We start from the raw sequence: 27704 nt of genomic DNA, 5'->3' as shown, positions 1-27704 counted from the left end.
CATATATCTTTAGACTATTCTCAGAAATATAAAAGAATAATTTGAATTAACTAGAAAATTGTTCCACTCTTTTTATAAAGAAAAAAGAAAAGCAGAGAAGTATTTTTAAACCACTTGATATGTATAGTTAATCTTTCAGTTATATCAAAGTGATGAATTCTAAAAACAGGCAACTCAATGCTTGATATTATACTTATAAAGAAACACATGTTTAAATTGATTACTTTCAGAATTACTACTTGTAGAAATACTACTTGTGAGAGTGATTTAGATTAATTGCTCACTTTTACTGGAGTTATATTAGAACTCTCTTTCTCTACATTTTGTTATTTTGAAACTTAGAAAAAACTCTTTCCAAGAGTGTTTTTTAATGCAAAATCTACTTTGGAGAGGTTAGAAGACCTGTTACAATAAATAAACTGAAATATAGCTAACCATTTAGTGGGTCTCTCAATCTAGATTTAATAGAAATCTAGACTTTCAATTGGATTAGAAATCGAATTGGTTAACAGATTTTTTTGTTTTAATAGAAATCTAGAATTTAATATGATGTAAGGGCTTTGGGGTTACCTTCTTTCTCTGTCCTTACTGTTGAAAGGTATCTGCCCTGAGCCACACCCATATATTAAATTGCTCCTAATGTGTTCTGTTCATTCATAGTCCTATGTTTACAAAGTTTACCTCTGCCCATAATAACCTTTCTTACATTGCTCACTCTGTGGCATCTCTATGCTTCTTTTACTGGTGCCTGATCAGGTGTAGCTGCCCCTTGGAGACATTTCTTTCTCCAGGTGGTGCTGTGCAGCTCAAGCTCCTTTTATTATTTGTCATTTCTGTTACCATAATCAAAATCCTTTGCACAAGCTATTTTGATAGACACAACAATTGTTAGCCTTTAGCCTTTACTCATTGTCCATCTTCTTTCCATTCCCCTCTTTCATAGTCTTCTAAGCCCTTGGTAACTGCCATTCTTTTCTCTACTTCTATGAAGTAGAGGTAAATACAAATGGTATTTCTCCTTCTGTGCCTGGCTAATTTCACTTAACAAAATGAAATTCAGGTTCCTTTAAGTTGTCATAAGTGACATGAATTTACTATTTTTTTAGACTGACTACCACAAAGCAGATACCCTAAAATATTACAGGACGGAATAGGAGAAACCCTAGGTCTCCTTAGGACAGGCCGAAATTTTCTTAATAGAGACCCAGAAACACAACAAATCAACGAAAGGTTGGACAAATGGGATTGCATGAAGTTACAGAGTTTCTGCATGGCAAAGGACATAGCTAGCAAGATCAATAGAAAGCCCATGGATTGGAAGAAGAACTTCACTAGCCATACAACGGACAAGGGTTTCATATCTAAAATATACCTGGAACTCAAAAAATTAAATCCCCCAACAAACAGTGGTTACATAGATACTGAGTAGACACAGCTTCCTGGGTCCACGGCGAGGGTTTCTGACCCACTGATATCTGGGTAATTTCTTATAGACTTAGAAGCTGGGACATGTGTTTTCAAATGATGACCCATTGAATCTGATACTGCAGCACATATGCTTAGTGTTTTCTTAGGAAATTCTCATTGGGCTTCTTCTTCTGGCTAGAAATGTCACTACTGTTCAGCCCCATAATTGCGAAACTTTAGAATCTATTTTCTATAGCATTCCATCCGTACTTTATTCAGTATTAGATAATGTAAATTTAATGACATTTCATGTCTGTCCTTACGGAGAAAATAATTCTCATGCTATTCAGTGCTTTGAATACTGATGGAGGAACTAAAAGAGATCACTTTGTATTGTATGCTTTCCAAAGGAAGCGACCTGTGATATAGAATTACACAGAGAACAGCTTAAAACAACTCTGAGTCACTGCAGGCACTCAAAAAGAAAGATGTGAATCACCATAGGTCAGGCAGAGGCTGGGAAAGAGCTGGAAATAGAATGCAGATATGGTCCCTCCCTCCAGTACCTACTTCCTCTGACGACTCAATGAACTGAGTCATAAGACCACAACAATGTGGCTGTTCTGAAAGAGCTTGTCATTAAAGACTTTCAGGAACTTGTTCAGCAGAAATAGAATATATATTATCGACTTGAAAACCATTGGATCATTATATAATGAAAAAAAACTGGAAAAAATAAAAAATCAAAATTAATTATATACAATGAAAAGAAAACTGGAAAAAATAAAATAATCGAAATGAATTATATATGGCATTATATAGTCTGCTTGTATTCTTTTTTTTTCTTTTGTATTCTTTTTTTCTTTTGCGTGTTATACTGGCTCTTGAACTCAGGGTATGGGTGCTGTCCCTAAATTTGTTGATGTTTTTTGCTTAAGGCTATTGTGCTACCATTTGAGCGCACAGCTCCACTTCAGCTTTTTTGGTAGTTTATGGACAATAAGAGTGTCATAGATTTTCCTGCCCAGGCTGACTTTTAATCCTCCTCCTCAGATTTTAGCCCCCTAAGTAATTAGGATTACAGGTGTGAGCAAGTGGTGCCTGACGTTTGTTCTGGAACTATCTAGAAGAGAAATCTTCTCCATTCCTGTACTGTTTATAAAAAGTAGATATTTTTCTTTTCTATGCTGGAGATTTTTACTTTGAAAAGGAAGGCCTTAATTTTAAGAAGTCTATGCATAACTTACCTGCCATTGGTCTATAGGGACTTAGCCTGCCCTGTAAATGTCAGGTGTTTGCCTACTTCTTACTTGGCTCCTTTAGTGAAAAGTATGTCTTATGATATAATGAAAGCTCTCAAAAAGATGTCATCCTGTTTAACGCTCATTATTCATGAAATTTCAACAGCCATAACAAGCTGATCAGAGCATGTAATACACAGGTATCTTCTTTCCTTGATCTAAAAATTTGACTCTAGAAATATTTGATGGCTTTCCTTATCTCCATACATGTGAGTGGGATATACCTCTAACTATTTTAGTCCCCGGAACCTCTCCTCCTCCTTTCTGCTGCCAGTCCCAGATTTGCAGTTATGACTCATTTTCATTATGTTATTGTTATCATATTGTTCTTAGATTCAACATGTGGATATAAACACAAAATATTTTACATTTTTTATCTTGGTTCATTTCACCTGCTATGATGATCTCTATTTCACCCAATTTCCTATAAATAACACAATTTTGTTCTTTATGGCTAAATTATACTCCACTATATGTGTTAGGTTTTTAAAAAGAGGTAACCGAGTAAGAACTGCACCACGCACGTGGTATTCAGGTAAGGGGGTAGGTTTATTCAGTAGACCTGCTGGGACCAGGCAAGGTTGGCACTCTATGCGGCTGGCAAAAGAAAGAGAGTGGGTCTGGCCTTGGATTAGGCCTTAAATAGGGTAGGGGTCGGGGAAGGGTGTGTCCAGGTAAAGGAAAGTGGGATCAGGTGGGAGAAAGGTGTGGCCATATCAGGATAAGATGTGACCTCAGCGGATGCCGATGTGACCTCTTCCAAGTGTCCCAGTTGCCTAGGTAACGCAGGTACTGGGCGAAGTCTGTTCGCTGTCCAGGAATGGACCTTACATTCCAGCCTTTTGATAATTATGAAAAAGGGCAAAGACTCTCTCTGGCTACTTCCTGCTGGCAAGGGGCGTCTTAGGGGTAAAAGGCTGGGATGTGGTCCACACTGGGAGAAGGCAGCAGGCTGCAGCTGTCACTTGGGTGTTGAGTCCTTCGATGAAGTCTGGAGGAGGCAAGTCTCTTGGAAAAAGTCTGGAGAAGTTTCATGAGGCAGTGACGGAAACCTGAACAAATGGAAACTCTGACAATTTTTAAACCTGGAATGGCTAGCCTTTGAGAGGGAACCTAGAGGGGGGTCCCTGGGACCCAGCCTGCATCGCACTCTTCAGGGCACAACCCAAAAAGTTGTAGAGTCAGTCTGGTGAGTGAAGGAGAGCTGACCAGGCAGAAGCGGTGTCCCAACTTCCCCCAGAGCCCTCTAGAGAGAAATAGCCAAGCCCCCAAAACCAAGCGTCCTCAGCTTCGGAGGTGACCGCCTTTCAGCTAAAGGCCATAGGAGCTCTCTGTCATGGCACCATGTCTGGACAGAGACTGAGCAACAGAGAGCCGTAGAGAGTAGTTTCACTCACCAGAGTAGAGAAGTGGTGTGGACATGGATGTGAAGGCCATAAATGGTATTGGTGAAAAATGTCACATGGTGTCTCAAGGCAGTTCAGTTCACAAAAAAGGGGTGGTTAGGAAATTCTAGGTTTTATTGGGTAGCCGATGAAGAGAACACCAAGCGCTATTCAGGCAGGAAAAGAAGTTAATTTGACTGAACTGTTGCCCCCACCCAGCATGGTGGAGAAGCATGGCTGAAAAAGGAAAGGGGGGGAAGAAAAGGGGTGACCTAGTAGAAGAAGGTGACTGCTTCCAGGTCTGCCAGTTCCATGATGTCTGCAAGAAGCGAGTCTCTTAGATGAAGTCTGGAGGAAGTCTTCTCAGGCAGGGGGCTGAACAAAGATGAAAAGCAAATATATTACTGGAAAGAAAAGATTGGATGTCCATGGCTTGGAGGTGACCTAAGGGATGGGTTTTGGCACCATTTATGTTAAGTTTTTAAAAAGAGGTAGCTGAGTAAGAACTGCACCATGCACGTGGTATTCAGGTAAGGGGTAGGTTTATTCAGTAGACCTGCTGGGACCAGGCAAGGTTGGCACTCCACGTGGCTGGCAAAAGAAAGAGAGTGTCTGGCCTTGGATTAGGCCTTATATAGAGTAGGGGGCGGGGAAGGGTGTGTCCAGGTAAAGGGAAGTGGGATCAGGTGGGAGAAAGGTGTGGCCACATCAGGTTAAGATGAGACCTCAGCGGATGCCGATGTGACCTCTTCCAAGTATCCCAGTTGCCTAGGTAATACAGGTACTGGGCGAGGTCTGTTCGCTGTCCAGGAATGGACCTTACATTATGAATGTGTGTATGCATATATATCTGTATGTGTGTGTGTGTATATATATATATATATATATATATGTATATGTATATATATATATATATATATTTATGGCACCTATGCAGCTTGGCTTTTATAGTCCTTTTCAAATAAAGTGCTTTTTGAGTTCCTGCTTTATGGGGATTCAGTACTAGGTAGATTAGATGAAATGATACTAAGACAATGATGCTCTTAGCTTTATGGATTTTTGTTATCCCTTCCCACTTACATTCCATTTACTTTTAACATTTTTGCTCTTATGTACATAAGAACTTCTCTGTCTCATTTCTTTGAGAGTGACCCAAAGAACAGGTCTCTCAGAATCTCTTTAGAGCTTGAAATGTCTGACTTTCATTACCCTTTCTAAGGCTACCTAGTTTTTCAGTTGTTGCCATGATCAGTTTCTCGAGCCAGATTAAATGTGCAAGAAACATGACTCCCAATACATTATATTCTGCTTTTAGTTGACTGGTGGTAGTTCCAAAGACAATGCAGTGGATTCTAATAAGCAACAAAGACCTGGATTCCATTTCCTATTCTGTACTATCTGGCATTTTTGTAAACATCCTTAGTATGTGAATTGATAGGATTGTCCACAGCCCTGGTTTTAAAAGCAGCTGCACTGGAGGCCACAGTAGCCACATGGACTTGATGAAAATCCTTTTAAGTGGCTAGTACCTGTGCTTCATGCCTGTGCAGAACCATGACTGTGGATCATACTGTGTTCGCACTTGGCTAGCATGGTCTCTTTGTTATGAATATGAAAGAAGAAGTCTATTCAAGGCTGACTCTTTCTATAAACTTGGAATATACTGTGAGAACTAGTAAGAAATAGTTGACCCAAGTGATATAGATTAATACAAAAAGTGACATATTTATATGTATATAATTGGACATGTATATAATTGGACAATAATGTTAACATATAAAATGATAAAATAAATGGATATTTGGGTATACATATGTATTTATATATTTATACATATATGTATATATGTATTTTGTATACACTTAATATGTATATAAGTATTTTGTATTGACATATTTAATACATGAACAGATGAATGAGTAGGATGTTCAGGCAGAGGGAAAAAAATATGAGAGGGACATGGTAACAAAGCACATAGATTTGAGAATGTGATCATCTAAACTTCAATTTGCTTCATGTTGCCTGAAAGGCAGAGAGCCAGAGGTTTGAGAGTGAGGAGATTTCAGCTTCCCCAAAGGAAACATTTTCTCAAAATCAGTTATGGACAGGATAAGAGTCTTAGGAAATGGTCAATTTCTCTTCTAAATGTATTTAAATATAAAATAGGAATTTTAGAGAAAGTGGAACATTAATTACATGCTTTAAGTAGATGACCTTTAAGGTTACTTTAAACACCTAAAATATACATTCTCATTTTTTAAAGTTCTAAATTGGAATTAATAATACCTGTCTTGCCTCTCGCAGGTTGTTACCAAGATCAGAAAAGATAATGTATTCCAAGCTCCCTCACTCCCCCAAAAATGTAAGGAAGGAGTGGTTCTATGGTGCCAAAGGAAGTTACTAAGTAATGAGTGTGACTCAGACCTGACTGATATCACAGCCACTCGTAGAATCTATAAGGAGCAGACAAATGAAAGTGCATAAGGCTGTTTCATAAATTATATTGTGGAGCATTAGGTTTATAGCATTATGTTTAACTCACTGTAAATGAAGTCGGCATATTAATGGGATTTTCCCCCTCACTTTTTTTTTTACTTTGTAGAAGGAAGTATATACTATTTTTTTCGAATACATAAAAGATCATGGTTCCAATCCCAGATTATTTTTTGTCCTTTCATTTGTTTGTGGTCAATTTTGTGTGTCATGCTTTGAATTGTTTGTGGAAAAGAATAATAATTTGTTCCACAAAATTCAATCCTTATATACTAACTTACTAGAATTAAAATCATTTAAGAAGAATAAAGTTAGATTTTTTCAGATTTATATATTCACATTTCTACAGTAGCCATTACTAAACTTTAAAGGTCATGCTGATTGTTAAAAATCAGCCAACTAAAGTACAAATGAGATATTGTGTTATTCTTAATGCTTTTTCTGCATTGAATGCATTAGTTTATTTTTCCACTTGCTTCAATCATTGCTCATTCATGTACTTTTCAATTCCTGTGGTGAACTCTGAGCAAACATGGTTGTTTGTCTGAAGGAATAACAAATGTTGCACAAGACTTTAGATAACGGATTTGAAAGTCTAATAAGATTCTGTCAGGAATGAATCTCAGTCAGCAAAAAATATTATCTTGGTGAGAACATTTCCTAATGTTCTCAACATCCTCATTTGTTTTGTTGTTGTAAAAATAATTAATATGTTAGAATGCCAATTCAATTTTCCTTATTGTTATGGTATTATAGACAGGATGATTTACCACAGTGATCGCTGAATCTGTAAACAAAAGATTTGATGCTGACCCGAGGGGGTGTTATGACCTTGAGTTATACTTTGAATGATGAGAAGCATCATTATTTCCCCATTGGCTGAAGAGTCCTTGAGAAAACTATCTCATCCTGTCTTGCAGATCAAATATGGTAATAGATAAAAGTGCCTTTAAATTATTACTGCATTTCAGAAGGAATTAGGACAACTTTGTTTCCAATAATAACAATATCTCACTTTTTTTTACAGTTCTTTCTGATTTATACATTCCCAGTCATTTAGCACTTTTGTGGTTCAGAAAGTTAAATTGTGTTATCAATACCAGCAAATGGGGGAGGGGCAGAAATCACTTCCACTTTTCAGAAGGTATACCATACTTGTTCTTCTAACTCCATATTTTACTCACTACAAAGAAGCAAAAACACAAATAAAAAAAACAGCATTAAAAAATATGGAAAGATGGTCATTATTTTGAATGAGGCCAGACTCTCATTTAAATGACTCCTCCATGTGACCTTCAATCACAATACTTCTTAACAGGTGCTGGGAAAAGATTTAGCTGTAGAGGGGTTTATTGAATCCATTCTCAACTTAATGCAAAGAATAGCTATACAGTTTTCTCAGTTCAATCAGGTATCTACCAAAGCCAGTATTTTTCAACACACAATAATCATGCATGCTGGTCTGGGAATGTGGCTTAGTGATAGAATGCTTGCCTAGCATGCGTGAAGCCCTGGGTTTGATTCCTCAGTACCACATAAACAGAAAAAGCTGGAAGTGGTGCTGTGGCTCACATGGTAGAGTACAAAGAATAAAAAGAAGCTCAGGGATGGTGCCCAGGCCCTGAGTTCAAGTCCTAGGACTGGCCAACAATAAATAAGTAAATAAATAATCATACATGCTCTCGAAAAAAGAGTCCATATGTTGCATATCTGCTTGTGTTGTGACTCTTGGGAGGAATAGGAATATTTTACCCCAAGGGGTAATGGTTCATGAAGAGAATGCATGATGGAAGCCTGGGCATATACTTTTGCTTGCACTAAGAATAGATCAAGAATGTCCTTGGTTCAAATCCTAGTTTAGCCACTGGAGCTGTGTGACCTTGGTAAGTTTCTTACTTTATCTTTGACTCAGTTAGCTTATCAATGAAGAAGGCCTTAGGCAAACCAGCAGCAATGTGTTGCTATTTATATAAAGTGCTGAGGGCTGTTCTGGCACATAGAGAAAGGTCAATAAATGCTTACTTTCCTGTACTAAAAAGTCTTGAAGGAGAAACTGAGACCTGAGCTCCAACCCTGACTCATCTGGTAGCAGAGTGAGTCAGATTTTGGTTGGAAACCTAGTTTTCTTGATAGAGACATAATTCATTTAATTCACAATTGTTCATTCTGATGGCAAAAGCATGCAGGGAGAGGGAAGGAGATAAGAAACATTATTAATAGAGGGGTGAATTTGGTCAACGAGGAAGAACAGGCACACAAACCATAAAGTATTTGGCTGAGGCTGTACAATCAAAATTTATGAGAGCAATAGCAATGAGCTTGTATGCTGATGCTATTGTTCATGTCCTCCAGCTATACCCATCTCTTAAAGTCTCTGGAATCTCCCAAAATTGTACCACCAGCTTAGAAACTGGGCTAGCACATGATGAGCCTGTGGGTACCATTTCATAATCAAGCCATAACATTTTACCCTTGGGTCCTGAAGACTTATAGTTGCATCTCATATTGCAAAATGTTTCTTCATGATTGGATTTTAGAATTTCAGGAGAGTACTCCTTGGAATACATAAAATAGGATTACTTTGTTCTAGTAATATTCCATATATCAACATACATAATTTTTTTTGCCAGTCAGTCCTGGAGCTTGAACTCAGGGTCTAGATGCTGTCCTTGAGCGTCTTTGTGCTCAAGCCTAGACCTTTTGAACCACAGCACCACTCCTGGCTTTTTCTCTGTAGTTTATTGGAGAGATGTGTTTCGCAGACTTTTCTGCCCATGCTGCCTTCGAAATGCGATCCTTAAATCTCAGCCACCTGAGTAACTAGGATTACAGGCGTGAGCCATCAGCACCCAGCTCAACATACATAATGTTTAATAATCATTTTTAATGGGTATTTTTTTTGGTGGTTGTGGGGTGTGAACTCTGGGCCTGGGTGCTGTGTCTGAGCTCTTCAGCTCAAGGCTAGTGCTCTACCATTTGAGCCACAGAGGCACTTTGAGCTTTTTCTGCTTATGTGGTGCTGAGGAATCGAACTCAGGGCCTCATGCATGCAAGGCAAGCGCTCTACCACTGAGCCACCTTCCCAGCCCCTAATAACCATATTTAAAGGATATTGGACTGGTAATTTTCTTCAACCAAAATTAAGTGAAGGTTTTTGGTTCACAAATGAAAAGGTGAACCAGATTCCCTAGAAGAATGTGACTAAAAGGAGAGAGAGGTGCTCCTGAAAGACATATTCATATAATCTGTATATAAGGATGGTGTAAGTATGTTCAATGGTTTAAACAGATAATCTACAACCCTCAAGTGTCATTAATTCTTATATAAATATATAAGAAAAATGTACTGCTAGAATAAAAGAATTGCTTATATGTATGTATATATATATATATGTGTGTATATATATATACACATACACACACATACCCATGTACCTTTCTGTCCCATGCATAAGCCAAATAAAAGACTTAAATTGATCATTTATGTCACTCTAGTATTGGTTCTTAATATTTCATTTTCTTATTCATTTAAGCTACAGTGTCTTGTGGTTGTAGTTCTCAGGAGTTTGTCCCTATTCAGTTGGATAAATCAATGGTTTCTGCTCATACTGTCATATTTTTGGGGGTACAGATGCCTACATTTTTACAACTGTTTCTATTAACTTTGGACTCTGAGATTTTTGTTGTTTGTGCTTATCTATTTTTTTCCTAGCCAAAAGCCTTGTTGCAAACTGCCCAACAGGAATAAACATTGTGTTTTCCCATCACTGCATTTTCTTTTTCAGCATTACCCAAATTATAAATCAGTGGCAGTCCTACAGAATCAACTTTTTTACTCATTTAGTCAAGTCTGTCATGAGACACCTGATAGTGGAAAATACTTAAATTTTATTTGTACTCGTTGGGGAAAAAAGAGGGAAATCCCTCTCCAAATGGGTGAAATGGATTCTTGGTAGATGCACAGGTTGACCACTCAAATTTTCTCGAAGCCATAAAGCAGGATGGAGCTTAATGTTACCCTACAAATAAGCCACCGACACCACTGGACACCTGGGTAATGGCTTTTGATGTTGGTGATTAGATAAAGGTCAAAGAATATCACAGCATCCCAATGGTAGTTTGGTGTCTTTGAAAACACAACTTGAAAAGACTGAAAAAAAAATGTGTTTTGTTTAGGCAGCAAATGCTCTCATTAAGCATCTCAAGGTTTCTTCAGAAAAATAAAACAAATGTTAGGGTACTGAATACTAGATTGTAGGTTTAAAAGCAAACTAAATGTACCCTTTTGTTATAAAAATAATATACCCCTCAGATACCCATAATGACTTTTCTTTTCACACAAAGTATATGTCCTTTTATTTTCTAGAAGGATATAAAAAAGAACCATGTGATATATCCAGAAATTTATAGGAGAAAAAAGAAGACATTTTAATAAAGTAGGATTTAACAGTGCATAATTTCTGGTAGAAAGCACAGAGATTTCTAAGGAGAATTACTTCCATTCTTCAATAGGTAAACTTGCATAAAAATTATTACAACATTTACAACAATTGTAGAACATTGCCTATGAAATTCTTCCTATATAGTCTTCATGTGCAGCCTCTTCAAAGGTGAATTTTCAGTCCTGTTCAGTACAGTTAAGAAAAACCTATTGAGAATCCTTCTTTTCCTCCATTTTCTGCCTGTGCCTTTCTCAGCTATTATATTCACGAGTCTCATACTTTCTGGGAATTAGTGGGCTGTGAGGATAAAAGAAGCAAAGGGAGTAATTTGGGAAGGGTTTCCATATGACTTTTACTTCTACACTTAAAATCAGTTGTGATACTAATCTCAGCATGAACAAACAGCTATAAGCGTGTAGTCTTACTTTTAAGTGACATTGTTATAGAGCTGAGAGTTAATTACCAGTGGAAGAATTTTATGCAAGTAAAATTCTAGGAAGACAATGTTAAGTTTTTTAGTACATATTTTTTTGACAGAGGGCACTATCTTTAAACATTTTAAAAATTAACAGGCTTCTCCTCAGCAAATTATCATGAATTCTAAATAAATAGAATCCAAGAATCTTACTTTTTACTATGCTGTATACTTGAAGAATGTCAACTCAACAAGAATCTGTTTTAATTCACATTGGAAAACAGATTTCACGAGCAATAAAAAATACCTCATGGTCAGATTCTTTTTCTGTCTGGACAATAAGAAAAATATATATTGGCAAAAGGAGCCCCTAAAAATGTGATAGGCTTCAGTAAATAATTAAGGCATTGGTCATTGTTATTTAGAGATAATCAGTGAACTTGCAGACCTCAGGAGAAGAGAATGCTTCAAAGATGAACAATGGGTCAACTAGAGTGAGGAATTAGTTGGTGGGAGAACCCTTATGCCTTGAGGAAGTTAACATTTAAATTTAACACCATCTATGAGATTAATTTTTTTGTTGTGAAGATACATGAGCAAGGTAATGAGTACATTTCTTATCAAGCATTGTTCCCTCCTCCTTTGTTTCCCCTTACCATCCCTGCCCTCCCAGCCCGACCCCTCCACCAAAGTTGTAAAGTTCGTTTTCGACATAATGTCTTGTACATCTCATTGTTGCAATGGGTCCACCTGTATCCCTATTTAAACAATTTGATTTTTTCCCTTCCCCTCCCCAAATTATACCAACATCGAATACAGTGAAAACAGGGGTTATACCATGGGGGAGGGACAAACAAAGCAACAAAAAACAATCATCTTATAAATATGTTAGAAACAATAGCAAGAAAGAAAAACCATTTGAGTCCTTATCTTGGGGTTCATTTTGCCTAACATCAACTTATCTGACCATTTCTGCTTGTCTCAGACATATACTAGTTATTGCAAATAGGGGAAACCATGGGACCTACGTTTTTTGGGCCTGGCTTACTTCACTTAATAGAATTTTTTCCAAGTCTTTCCATTTTCTAACAAATGGGGCAATGTCATTCTTTCTGATGAAGGCATAGAATTCCATTGTTATTCCAATTAACCACTAAAAAGCTAGAAGGGGCACTGTGCCAAAAAAGCTGAAGAACAGAGTCCAGGCCAAGTTCAGGTCTACTCCCCCCTACCCCCCCCCATACACAAGTTTTCCTGAAAGGATTAAATATTACAATAGATTTATAAGGCAAGATGGATAATGTATGTCTGTGTGTCTGTATGTGCAAACTTGGAAAGTAGAAAATTACATTTCAATGCATTTAAATATCTAAGATAGTTGAAATTACTTAAAAAACAATTCCCTTCCAGTTCTATGTTTAGGACTTTTAATGTGATTTAAAAAACAAACTTTAGAGACATTACTGAGAATGTAAATAGTGTTTGCTGTTGTAAAGCTGGCTAGTCATGTAGGTGGAAGCTGGAGGAGCTGGGATAGTATAGTACGAGTATTTTGTACTCCTTGATTTCCTTCTATTTTTAACAATGGTAGTAGCAATTCCTCAAACTTCTCAAAGATTCTGTTCTCACACATTGTTTCAAGAGGAACTATTTTTTTTTTCTCATCAATCCTTAAACTACATGTAGCAATCAATTGTGAAGGCCTGGAGAGATGATTAAGGAAAAGAGAAGAAACCCTAGGAGATTAACTAACCTTGTTGATACCACTCGTCAACCAGTTCAGCTTTGTTGGTTTTCTGCATTGTTCTGTTTCTTTAACTACCATGTATCTAATATCAAACCTATTATATTTCACTTTCTACATATTCTCTCATTTCTTCTTTATGAAGATATATGAATAAGATTTTTCATTAATTGGATTTGTGAAAAAATATTAACTGCTATGGGCAAAGTAATGCCTTCTCTTAAATGCTGTTTCTTTTGTCTTATTGATTGATATGTGTGACAATAAATCTCACAACCATGTTTCATGGAATTCTACTGGAAATTATCATTCCATAATATTGCTTCATTCCTTCATGTGTTGCTGTCTTAAAGATAAGATACCAGGGCAAATTCACAGTAAACACAGGTACTTTGCACAATAAAACATACTCCAGTACTGGAGGATATACAGGGCTTTATGTGTCCCCTTGCCTGTCACTAGCTATGAAGTTACAGTCACACCAATAAAAATTTCCTGCCTTTCCTATCTTACAAAGGGCTATGTTAATTAAATTATTTAATTATTTTCATTAATGTCAAAGTCTTTAGACCAATTAATTCAAGGAGGAGAATGAAGATTTCTCAAATAAATTCAGGTGATAGTCATTGCTTAAAAGGTCTCTTGCTTCAGGTCAACTGAGTGAAATAAACTACAGTATTTAAATTGTACATAATCCTCTCCAGCACTGCTAGACTGTTAACCAGGCAGATGAAGAGAACAACCAAGCCATGGATAGAACTAAATAAAAAGAAAGTGAATAGGGGCTGGGAAGATGGCTCAGTGGTAGAGTGCTTGCCTTGCATGCCTGAGGCCCTGGGTTCGATTCCTCAGCACCACATAAGCAAAAAGAAAAAAGCCGGAAGTGGCTGGCTCAAGTGGTAGAGCACTAGCCTTGAGCTGAAGAGCTGAGGGACAGTGCCCAGGCCCAGAGTTCAGGCCCCACGACCGGACCCAAAAAAAAAAAAAAAAAGAAAGTGAATAATAATAGCCTCTTTTTCCCCCTAATATTCAATAAAGATCTATTTTAATGTAACAACGTTACATTACAAAGAAATAGAAAAACAGGAAAAAGAAACATATCCTGTTTCCAGTGCAGGAAATAGGAGCTGAAGAATCCAACAATAACATCTTATTTCGCCAAAGAATTTACATTGTATTTATAGTCAATTAAGCATGGATGTTAGTACAATATACTTACTTCCTCTGTCATCAATAATTGGGCCAATTTCCACTTTTTTAAATTTTGTTTTAGATTTTTATTATAGCATAATAAATATACATATTTAAACTATTTTTAAAGTATGCAACTCAATACATATGAATCATTAATGTTATAGACTGAATATCGAATAGGTCTTAAAAGGCCTTATATTTAAGCTGTGTAAAATATGACTCTCTTCCATCTCAATTCTTCAACCAGGAACCTTTTAACTTTTAGAAAATTGTATTGAAATACTCCAACAAAAGAGAGAGAGAGAGACAGAGATAGAGAGAAAGAGAGAGGATAAGAAAAGAAAACATAACCAGAAAGTTTGAAGTATTAATACTTCTTTAAACCTAAGTTTTCTTAGCCATATGGACTTGTTTTCCAATGAGCTGTTTTGGTAAATTCATTAAGAGTATCTGAGACTTGGACTGAGGAAAAATAATGAAATCTATTTGGGCTAGAAAATCGAGGGATTAACTTTTTCTGATAATCTATGGAATGGAGAAAAGTCTAGCCCTTTTGAAAAGGAAAATTTTACAAATTATTCTCAACATGGAACTCCTCTGTTTTGTCACTTATTACATGGACATTGCAATGTTTTTACTTTAAAAGTATGTCTAAAACATAATGTGATGGGCTCATACTTTGATTTGTATTATGTCCAAAGTCTACATCTTGGCTTCAGAATTATAATTAATTCTAAAGACATGATCTATGTTCAATGTATTTCATCTTGTGAAATCTTCCTCTTAATAGGTATGTCAGTGAATTGTGGGCAGGTTAAATAATTAGTTCTTATTTACCTATATGGCACTGTTGGACTTACAGAAGTCAAAATACAAAATTGGAGGTACTGGAACCAGAAAACTGGAGGAAGAAGAATGAGCACATAAAAATAACCAGTGCATTAGTGTGTCTACCTTTATTCATTCAGCAAGCATTTTTTGGGTGCCAAACTGAGGCAGATACTGTGCTGACCTACATTTAAATATACTGTGGATATTTTATAGAACAAAGGCACACAAGATTGCACTGAAAATACTTTTAATAAGTGACCTTAGGCTGACCCTATGTCCTTTCTACCCTACTCAATCTCGTTGGAGGAAATGTTGGTGCTGCTGGCTCTCAAAGGCTGTGCCACTGGCATAAATCATCTGAACCCCAGGGTTATCTTTTGAACTTGAACAAAGAACATGGTTAAAAATTGATCCCTGAGGATTCAATCTAGGAAAACTTCAGCAATGAGTGGGTAAAATGTGTGACATTGTGTGGAATTGACAGAACTAGAATTAGAAGTCAAAAGAAAGTGGTCACGAATCTCCCTTGTAGTTACTGTGAGCCAAGTGGTATTGAGAAAGTTATCTTGTTGTCCAAGATCACTATTTCTTCATTATGAAATGGAGATGAAAATACCTATTTCTCAAGCTTGTTACAATGTCCTACATTGTTACTGGCACATGGCAGGCAATTAATACGTTTTTTTTATTTCCTTATTGCTATATTGATACAAAATATATAGTATACTTTGATAAGGATTAGATATCCATAGACTTATATAGCAGAAAAATGCCACAGTCTTCTCTAAGAGTTTGTTTTGTTCACTCATTTTGATTTTACTTTATTATGGGTATCAAAACGTTTTTTTTCAAAAGGCTTTATATATGTCATGATGTAAATACAACATTTAGACAAATTAGTTTAATAATGAATCTGGTAATTAATAAGATTTCTTACCAGGTACAGCTTCCATATGTTTAATAGTTTGAATCATAAAGAAATACAAAGATAAAATAGTCTTCATAGCTAATAAAACTGATCCTGTAAAAGTCCTTGGAAAGCTATCAACACTATTATGACATTTGGCCATGACTCCTAGAGAAAACCATGACAGGAGAAGCTTACTTGAAATGAAAAGGAAAAGAAGAAATGAGATTTCTTTCTAGAAGGTAATTTGTAAAGCAAATACATTTTAGAACAGTTGAGAATGATTCATGGGGCAAGATTAACATAAAGATATTGGCATTTCAACGAAAAAGAAAGAAGATACCAGTTCATAGTTGGTAACAGTGGAAAGCAAAAGGCTGGGAAATTGCTAAGACAATGCTTTTGTGTGTGTGTGTGTGTGTGTGAGAGAGAGAGAGAGAGAGAGAGAGAGAGAGGGAGAGAGAGAGACAGACAGACAGACAGACAAAGACAGAGACAGAGAGAAAGTGAGAGTGACCTAATCAGGATTTTATATAAAAAGTATGTCCAGTTATTCATTAGTCATTCAAATCATTGCCTAAGTCTTATCTTTGCTGAGCAACTTCAACTGTAAATTGGTTGTGAATTATTACTTCATGTATAATCCTATGAAATATCTATTCCACTTAAAAATGTCTTGATATAAATTAATGATTTGATATTGTGATTTTAATGTAGCAAACTGTTCAATATCTGAGTATCTTTAGACTTAATCCCAGGGTGAACAATTACATTTTCAAGCCCACAAATCTGAGAACCACATTCTGGAAAATGGTTTCATGCAAACTAAATAGACCCATCTGTTTGAGGAGGTATCCAGCCTTTTCCACACATTGTTACTAAAACCTTCGACATGTACTTGTCCTAACCTGCTCTCAAGTAAAATAATTGAATTTTCATTTTATTCTCTGGATTCCCACCAAGAGAATTCTATTTGGTTGTATTGCATTCCATTTCTTTGTTGTTGTTGTTGTTGTTGGGCAGTTGTGGGGCTTGAACTCTGGGTCTGAGTGCTGTCCCTCAGCTCTTCAACTCAAGGCAAGTGCTCTACCACTTGAGGTACAGTGCCACTTCCGGTTTTCTGAGTGTTTATTGGAGGTAAGAGTTTCACGGACTTTCCTGCCCGGGCTGGCTTTGAACCACGATCCTCCAATCTCAGCCTCCTGAGTAGCTAGGATTACAGGCGTGAGCCACTGGCACCTGGCTTTCATTTCTTTAAAATATATAGCTATATGATGTAGATAATGTTAGTTATGGCAGTACTTTTTAGATGCAAGACTAAGAGAAATAATCTATGAGAGAAAAACAATGATAATCTATAGGCTTCAGTAAATTTAAAATTTTCTGAAAAATATGTAATAAAATTCTCTTTACCATAGCTACAAAAAAGTCTCCAGAATAAATTAAGCAAATAGGGTAGACTACCTATATATTGAACATATAAAATTTTCAGTAAAGAATGGAATAAGATGTAAGCAAATGCAAATGTTCTGTATGATGAATTGGAACAATTAATATTTGTCAATAGTACCAAAGCTAATCTAGAGATTCAATGACCTTGCTATTAAAATTCCAATGACATATTTTCCACAATCTAGAAAAAAATTAAAATTTGTATGGGAATACAAATACCCAAAGTAGCAAAGACAATTTCAACCAAAAAGAACAAAGTGAGAAGTATCACACTGACTAATTTTCAACATGGCTGTAGTACCTAAGACACCATGTCACTGTTTTAATGGCAGACACATAAACCAGTGGAGCAGCAGCATAAAAGACTAGAAATCAACCCATACAATTACAATCTTTTTAATTTTGTAAGCAAAAATATTAAGAATGCAGTAGGGAAAACATAATCTCTTCTAAAAGTGGTGCTGGGGAAATTGGATACCCCTTAGGTGATCTTTCTAGTCTCATATTCCCAAATAGCTAGGATTATAGGCATGTTCTACATAATTCATGCTTTTCAGATGCTAGATTCAGCACACCCTGATTTCTACAGATTTTTAATTCAAAACAGTAGACTTCTTGCCACCTATTCTTGGGAGAGTTTTCTCATCACCCACCTTGCTTAGATAACTCCTTGTGGTTTCCTTTCCCTTTCCCTTTATCTCTGTCTCTCTCTCTTACTTTTTTTTCTTTCTTTCTTTTCTCTTTCTTTCTTACTTTTTCTTTCTGTATTTCTTTTTCTCTTTCTTTGTCTTTCTGTGTCTTTCTTCCTCATTGTCTTTCCCTCTCTTTCTTTCTCTTTCTTTCTTTCTTCCTTTTTCCTTTCTTTCTCTTTCCCTCTTTCCCTCTCTCCTTCCTTCCTTCTTTCCTTCCTTCCTTTTTTCTTTCTTTCTCTGTCTCTCTCTCTCTCCCTCTGTCTCCCTCTCCTTTGTGCCAGTCCTGGAGCTTGAACTTAGGGCTTTGGCACTGTTTCTGAGCATTTTTGCTCAAAGCTAGCACTGTACCACTTTAACCACAGCTCCAATTCCAGATTTGTGTGGTGGTTAATTGGGGATAAAGTATCATGGGATTTCCTGCCCAGACTGGCTTTCAACCATGATCTTTAGATCTCAGCCTAAATTTGCTAAGATTACAGGCATGAGCCACTGACCCCTGACTGCTTTTCTTTCTTTTACATTTTCCTCCATGTCCAATTTATCTTTGCTTTTTCTTGACTGTTTCCTTAATGTCTTAGTCAGTGTTTTACCTTACACCCATCTGAGTTCACTGATTTCTTCGACTCAGATCTATCTCTTTTCCATGTTTTAACTAACACATATTTTAACCAACACATACAAGTACGATGGTGGTATATCTTTTCTTCTCAACTTCTACATAAAGTTCCGATATAAATCTGACATTTTAAAATATAAAAATCTTGGTAGGGTGAAATGCTCTGTTTTCAAATCTGAAATCACATCATACTAAATGAATTACATATCACATCACTATTGCTCCCTCCCGCTGAGGAAGAGGTGAGGTGCTTCAAAAAGCAAGTGGCCCAGGAGCACAGCAGCTGCGGGGAATGTGGGGAGACACCTCCTGGCATGGCTCCAACCGTGATTCCCCTGACTCCATCTCTGTAACATGAAGCTCAAAATGACCAACTTGATTGAGATTGCTCAGATGAGTATTTAGAACAATGCTACACATTGATCTAAATCGTCCCCTACTATATCGACAAATGCTCACTTTTATTATGTTCACACTACATTGAACAATGGAAAAGTGAATGAAAAATCAAAATTAACATAGATGCTGTCTGGTAATGTTTTATGAGAAGCACCAGGAGTCTTCAAACTGGCTAGGCCTACCCTTATATAGAAATTTTAGGAGACCTCTAAGGTAAAATAAGTGCATAATAGCTTTCCTTTAAATGATGAAATTAGGCCAAATTGATGGAAAGATAACTTGAAAATTTAAAAGTCTTCTGGGACCTGAGGATGGGAGGAACAGGAGCCAATGATGATGGAGACTCTTATGCAGCCCTGCCTTCAGCTGATTTCATTTACCAAACATTAACTCATGACTTTCCCCTCCACAAAACGTGATCTCTTTAGAGTTAGCTCAGAAGAAAAATCCTCAGAGGAACTCTTTAAAGAAAGCAAGGCAAGGCTTCCAGTAAAAAGTCTTTCTTTGTATTGAAAGCCTCAGAGAATCTGCAGCAAAATGAGAAGAAAACAAGAGATGGAGTTGTCTGATGTGTCCAGTGTATCCATTATGTTTGCCTTTAAAACCTGGAAATAACCCTGGACTCACCTGTGTAAAAGGAATGCCTCATGTTTTCCATTTTTTTCCCTGCAGGCTCAGGAAACAGCAATGTAATATTGCCAGCTGACCACCTTTCACATCCAGATCCTTGCGAATGTTGAAGTTGCAGGGTAATGGTACTGGGTCTCACATAAAAAGCCAATTTTTTTTCGGGGGGGGGAGGCTCCGGTTGTGGGGCCTGAACTCTGGGCCTGGGTGCTGTCCCTCAGCTCTTCAGCTCAAGGCTAGCACTCTACCACTTGAGCCACAGCACCACTTCTGGCTTTTTTTTTCTGCTAGTGTGGTGCTGAGGAATCGAACCCAGGGCCTCAAGCATGCCAGGCAAGCGTTCTACCACTGAGCCACCTTCCAAGCCTCAAGCCAATTCTAAAAGCCAATTGTAAAACTGCTGCTGCATGAAAATTACCCCCCAATACTACATATTATATATATATGAATATTAATATGTGTTGATACTAAAATATATATTCATGCCTGTACAATTACTTCAGAAAATTCACCAGTCCAGGATCTTAAACTAGACCATTGAGGTTTCTAAAACTCTAGCTGGGCAAGCATGGCACACACCAGCCTTTACTTACATACGAAATGATTTCATATTTTTATCTGAAAGTGCAGTCATAAATTTTTCTGCAGTCTTGAAACCTGTATTTCTATAAAAAGAAGTAGCTGGGTAGGCTTTTGGGGTAACTGATCATGACATGTGACTAGTGCTAAAAAGCATCTGCTTTCTTGAGTTGTTCTGCTAAGTAAGTTATTCTGCTTTCTTACACAGGAGGACTGTGTATATTTCAGAGAGCCCTTGGCTTAAGTGATGTCGCCATAAGATTACAATGTGGAGGACAGCCACTTGATCCTTAGGGCACAGCACATGTTATCCCAGTAGGCGCAAGTGTGCATTTGTCCCATCCTCACTCCCTGTGTCCCCAGCAGGTACATCCCCAGCCTCCTTGTATTCACTTTGGGGCTCTCCTTCCGTCTCCTGTCACTCCTCCTCTTCTCATTTTACGCTGTTTCTCTTGTATCCAAGACCATTGTCTCTAGCTCATCGGGACCAGACCTCTTAGGAAGTCTAATTAAAATGTATCCACCAAATCAAAACTTTTAGGGCTGAAGTCCAGCAATCAGGAGTGTTCACTGACTACCAGTGAGATGCTTACATGAACTACAATCTTGGAAAGACCAGAGCATACTGAAGTTCTCATTTTGAAAAAGCACTGGGTGTACATCGAGACTCTACAGGTGAATGCTTCGCTCCTTGCCTGAGATGTGACTGTCATTCTGACCCTCACGTATTTCACGGTCTAGTGACCTGATTATATACAGTCTTGCTAAGATCAATTCATTTTCTTCCTACTCAAAAATATACGTAATGAACTTGAGAATGATTTGAGTTTGCTGAGTGAGGACATCAGTAATTTGAACGATCAATGCATGGCTGCACTCTGTAGCCATTTTGCAAATAGCCACTGTGACTCCATGAATGAAAGTTGTATATCTACTACTATTCACACTTACGTAGCCACCTATAAGGGAACTTTACAAACATTAACCTACAAATGGCTCACGTGGCATCTTACTACAGTGTAAGGTCAGTTTTACTAGCTCTAAGATGGGACCTAACTCTGCCTTTCTAACTTTGCCTTTCTGACTTCTGCTGCCTTGGTGTCATCTGTCAGCAGCAGGTGACACCAAAGCTGCTGGTCTTTGGACCATGGTGTGGATGACTCCAGCCCCTCATTAAAGTTTCACATGCACTGAGGTGTTCCATTCTTCTCTCAGGTTTCTTTGCAACACTGCATTTTGGCATTTTTTTTTTGTCATACGTTTGACATTTTATTTGTCACTTACATTTCCCAACATCAACAACAGTGCCCCATATAGATACGCCATCAGTAGTCAGAAATATTTGTGACGAGACAGGAGTCCATGTCTCACACTGTAATTCAAGCTATATGGGAGCTGAGATCTAGGATTTGTGGTTCCAAGCCAGCCTGGAAAGAGAGTCAGTGTGAATCATCTCCAACCAGCCACCACAAAGCTCAAGTGGAGCTGTGGCTCAAGTGATAGAATGCCAGCCTTGAGCAAAAATGGCCTTTAAGCACAAGGCCCTAGGTTCAAGCACCACTACTAACACTAGCTGTCTATCTATCTATCTATCTATCTATCTATCTATCTATCTATCATCTATCTATCTATCTATCTGATGTGGCAGTAAAAAATGAATTAATATATATGTACATGACTAAGTAAAAGACTGAATTAACACAGGTTTCAGTAACACGCATAGATGTACTTATTCACATATTGTGAGCTCACATAATTTTCTGAATACTGTAAGTAGTATATTAACCCTAAGTTAAAGGTATATGATTAAATATGTCACATTTATTATTTTGGTCCAGGGAAATAAAAATACCTTTAAAAAGTACCTTAAAATCAGGTAACTATTGGAATTTTCAGGGAGGAAGAGACATAACTTGCCTTGATCTTGGAAGAAGACAAAACATTTCTATAAATATGTACATATTCTATAGGGATGGACTGGAGCTGTATAATTTTGGTGCCATTATCTTAAGTTTTATTTCCTAGTAAGTCTCTTCATTGCCAATCAGATATCAAGTTTTCTGATTTTCTTGACATGAAATTATTTGGTGCAAAATGCAGAACTTGCCAGAAGTGAACTTTCTACCTTTGATAGAATATTAAACTTGCTAAGGAGATATTGCTATGTATCCTTAAGTAAAACAGGAGAAAGAAATATTGTTTAAGAACAGGAAGCCCAAAAGGTATTTTCTGCAACTAGGTAAGAATTCTACCTGAGCTGAGAGGAGTTGGCTGCTAGCTACTCATTTCTATACTTTGTCTCTCACTAGTTAGCTGGGGATTACAAAGGAAGCAATTATATTGAGATTCATTATATCAAAATAAGATTTAATTTGGTTGTGGTGACTTAGGTGTTCATTAATTCATAAAATAATCAGATCTGGTACTATCTAAATATTAACTGTTACGTTAGGAAAGATTGATTTTTAACTATAAAGAGATATAAACGTGCCTCTGCTTTGATCATAACAGAGTTATAGGTACCACTAACGTGGTGGTTATAATTACATAGTATCTCAGATTGATTTCCTGACACAGGAAGGTCAGTGTTAGATGAAAGTTCATTTGTAGTGCAGTGTTTTTTCTGGGACACTTCAGTATTTGGTGTATACTTCATGTCATCCATGGCCACTATTGTGTAAAATGCACTAGTTCAGCACTTAATGTAGGGACTTTTAACACTAAATTGACATACTGACTTAGAAATGTCTGATACCTATAATCTTTCTAAAGTCCTATTGGGAATCAGTCAATGGAGGCTACGAATCATTGGTACTTTATGATTTGCTTTGTGATTGTGAAAGGTAATGAGTTTTCACCATTCACAGCACTTTGCATACATTCACTTGGCATTTTTCTAAAGTGATCTTTGCCTGTCTTGCTCTTCTCTCACAATAAAGAGAAGCCATTGGCCATGTAGTACTGAGAAGGTTGTTGTAGTTCATTTCACCTCCTTTGTCTACTGCATACTTTATTATTTGATACTCTCGCGACTATTTCTTGGAGTCTGAGGTCTTGGCCCCTGTGCCAGCATGTGTGCATAGTTGATGAATACCGAAATGCGCAGCTAAATACATTTGTGTTAGTGACTGAGATGATTCCTTGCGTTGTGTTGCAATGCGATGGAGGGCGAGTAAGACCTTTCTGGGGAGGGAGGGAAATTCTACAGGAGATTATAATGTGTGCGTCTTCCCTCAAGGGCAGACAGTGAGACTACATGCACTTTGGTAAGATGTTGTACCCTGCTAAGGGCCATTGTACTTGAGGCTTTATCCCTGCTCCACCCCACATACATTCTTATGGTGTATGTACATTGCCCAGGAAATCTTGCTTTAGAATAAATTATTATCTTTTCTTTATGTTCAGATATTCTGGTTCATTGTTGAATCAGTTTCATCTTTTGGCTTCTCATACTTCCATGCTAGAAATTTGCTGATAATTGTTACTAAAAAATAGGCAGGCTCTGGTGGCTCTCACTTGTATTCCTAGCTATTCAGGAGGCTGGGATCTGAGGATCTAGGTTCAAAGACACCCTGGGCAGGAAAGTCTGTGAGAGTGATCTCAAGTTACCACCAAAAGCCAGAAGTAGAACTGCAGTTCAAGTGATAAAGTGCTGTCCTTGACCACAGACACTTAGAGACAGTGCTCAAGCCCTGAGTTCAAGCCCAAGGACTAGTATAAAAAACAAACAAACAAAAAAAACAAACAAGAAAGGAAATAGTCACCAAAAGGTTTTCTGGAAACTACCAGAGATTCACTTTTGCTCTCTCCTATTAATGCCTATTTATGATATTGTAGCAAATTATGACTTTTAACAAGACAATGCAGTTGAGTAGACATCCAATATCTACATTTATTAATATGAAATAATTTTCTCAAATGTGTTTTTAAGGTTTAGAAACTAAATAAAAAGTTTTCATACATGTAAACATTCTGTTTATACATATGTGTAAATATTCTGAGTTATAAATACATTAATAGAGTAATTCAGATATAATGAAATATAGAGAAATATCCTATCTGCTGAAATGTTAATAAACTGCCTACTATTGAATACATTTCAGGAAGATAGTTTGCAGCCCATAATATTAAGCTTAATAATATGGAATCCAAAATCTGTTCTTTAAATAGTTTACTTAAATTAGACCTCAGTTTAAGACTCGTTTTCAATCATGACCACATCTCCACTTTCTCTCCTACCATATTTCTCAAGGTTTGTGTGGGTGTGTTTCCTGTGAAATGGCATATGTTATCAGTCTGTCTTTGCAGTATGGTAATTGGAAAACTTTTTTTAAAGTTTGGAGTTAGTATTTTTTCCAAGACAATGTGCTATTGTGCCAGTTTGGCTCATTCAGATGACAAGGAACAAATTAGTAAAAATTTTACCTCTTTAGCTAAAGAACACAGATATTTTTAAAATATATAACATCCTATTTTCCATGATAACTCTAGGTATGCCCCAAACATGTGCTTATTAATTATTAATTACTACTTTTGCTTCAAGCTAATATTGACTCTGATGACAAATATTATTCTTTAGTGAAAGGCAGTGAAAGTTTTCTTAAACTAGGAAAAGTCTAAGGATACATTGAAGTTCAGTCCAGGCATGTGTGGTAAAATATAAATGTATGTGGTGTGTGTATTTCTTTTTCCCCTGAAACTCTTTCTTGCTGTGTGACTGGCTCAGCACTGGTATTTATATGAAATCCACATTCCACTCTTTGGATTTACTTAAATCAGACTTTAATTCAAGATTGATTTGCAATTGGGAAACATTGACTGAATAATAAGCCAGTATCTTTGTGGCTTGTGACACTGATTGGTGAATGTTAACTCTGCCCTCACTGAGCTTTCTGTTCCTTAATAAAACAAAAGCCAGGGACTCCGCATTCAGAAGTGACCATTAATGTGTGGTTGTTGACTATAGTACTCTTTTTGTGGTACGAATTGTCATCATGAGTGGATTGCATAAGTGAGCTTCAGAAGAATTATCAAAAAGATCAATAAATAAGGTCATTGTCTTGAATTCTTGATCTTTTTTTAACATAAGCCTCACATTTTCATTTTTTACCATGCACTCAACATTACATAACCAAGTCTTTTTGTATAAAGCTCAAAAAATGTCATGAAAATATATCTGTGCCTCTCCTGTGAGATAGAAAGATTTGAACAAAAGAATTTTGTTTTAGAAAACCTATGTTCTGTTTAATTTGAGAACTATCAGTGGTTTTCAAGAACCTGTGTATGTAGTCCATGACCACATGATTTTTACAAATCTACAGCAAATCACAGATAGATTTGTCCTTACTATTTCATAAATCGAATTTATTCAGTTCAAATAGCTCCTTTTCATTCTAACATTTGATGTATCATGCCATTTGGTATTGGGTTTGTGTTGTGGCATATTGTTCATAGGAGCAGCTTTTTCTTATTTTTAAAATCTCTTCTGTAAAACAAAACTTGACCTCTTCATTTTAGCTCAGTACAAATTTCTCTCTTTTATCAAATATCAACTTCCATTTTCTCCCATTCAAATCATCCTCAATAGCAATGAGTCATTGTTCACCAGTGCCTGAATTTCATTTCTTACATTTTAGTAAAATGTAATCAGAAATAAATCCACAAAAATATTAACTTCCTGTTAGACAAATTCAAGATGTAGAGAGATTAGTGTTTCATAACTACAGAACTTACCATTTCTATAGTTTTTGCTTTTATAAATCTATTCCTTTGCATTCCTCAAAATATAGCAACCATTTTCTTTCTTTCTTTCTTTCTTTTTTGGGTCCGGTCGTGGGGCCTGTACTCTGGGCCTGGGCGCTGTCCCTCAGCTCTCCAGCTCAAGGCTAGCGCTCTACCACTTGAGCCACAGTTCCACTTCCGGCTTTTTTTCTTTTTGCTTATGTGGTGCTGGGGAATCGAACCCAGGGCCTCAGGCATGCAAGGCAGTGCTCTACCACTGAGCCACCTTCCCAGCCCCAACCATTTTTTTTTGATGTTGGCCTTTACCAACATTTAGTATATAGCACAGAACTCAACAAATATCCAAAACATGTGTATATGTATGTATATATATATATGTATATATGTATATGTGTATATGTATATATCTCTAATATATATAAACATCTATTCATGCATATTACATATATCTAATATATTGCATATGTTTATATGTATATTACATATATTATTTACATATGTTACACATGATATTCATATATATAAATGTATTTACATATATACATGTCTAACATATTTGTGTAAAGAGAAACAAATAAAAGGGATTTAAGGAGAAATCTAGAAATGACTGAAGTGGATGGGTGTTTTCCTTGTATCACTACCCACTTAGTCAGTTCAAACCCTTTCTTGTCCAGAGAGGAAAGGTCTTAAGAAAGTTAACAAAGGTAAATTATGTCTGTGACATAATTCATATGTCTCTGTTTGGGTTGTAACTAAAAAGGCACCCATCACTTCAACATTTCAAACCGAGGTGGGATCCTACTAAATTAAGAGTTGAAAAGTTGATGGTTTACATGACCCTTAGCTGATGCTTACTTCAAGGCATTTTGAGTTTGGAGATGGGAACACAATTTTTAGAGACAGGTGTTAGTGTCTGGGAGACCTGCTTTCTCCCGACTTTTGGGGAGGAGGTATGTAAATTTTTTTTTACCTCATCTCAACTAGTTTGGGATAGCCAGAAGATGTGGTCGGAACCACACATTAGACTTTAAGTCAAACTTGAGAGGGGAAAAGGAATAAAGACTATAATGGCCTGTGAGGGCTGACCACAGGTTTCAATGAACAAGTATGTATCTGGTGCAATGAAAACTACAGCGGAAAGATTGCTTGTTTCCTGTTGACAAGATGTGGCTGTAGAAGACAGAACTGATTTGAAGAATCTTAGATCTTGTCTGAGAAGGCTCCTTAGTGAGAAGAATCGCCCCAGCAGAAAGAACATGGAGGAGTAGGGGCAGATCCCTAGGCAAGAGGAAAAGAACTCTTTATGATCAGGGAGAAGAATAGGATTTACCCACAAAGAGAAGACTGCAAGCACAATTACTCAAATATGGAAGAAATCTCTAAATGAACCATAAAATAAAAACCCCACCTCATAAGAGGGATCAGCTTTCCAAATGAAGGATGCTGGTGCTGGGATGTAAGACCCCCTGCACTCTCCGT

This window comes from Dipodomys ordii, unplaced genomic scaffold, assembly GCF_000151885.1.
Source record: "Dipodomys ordii isolate 6190 unplaced genomic scaffold, Dord_2.0 Scaffold17, whole genome shotgun sequence".
NCBI classification, from domain to species: Eukaryota; Metazoa; Chordata; class Mammalia; order Rodentia; family Heteromyidae; genus Dipodomys; species Dipodomys ordii.
This window is presented reverse-complemented; position numbering follows the sequence as displayed.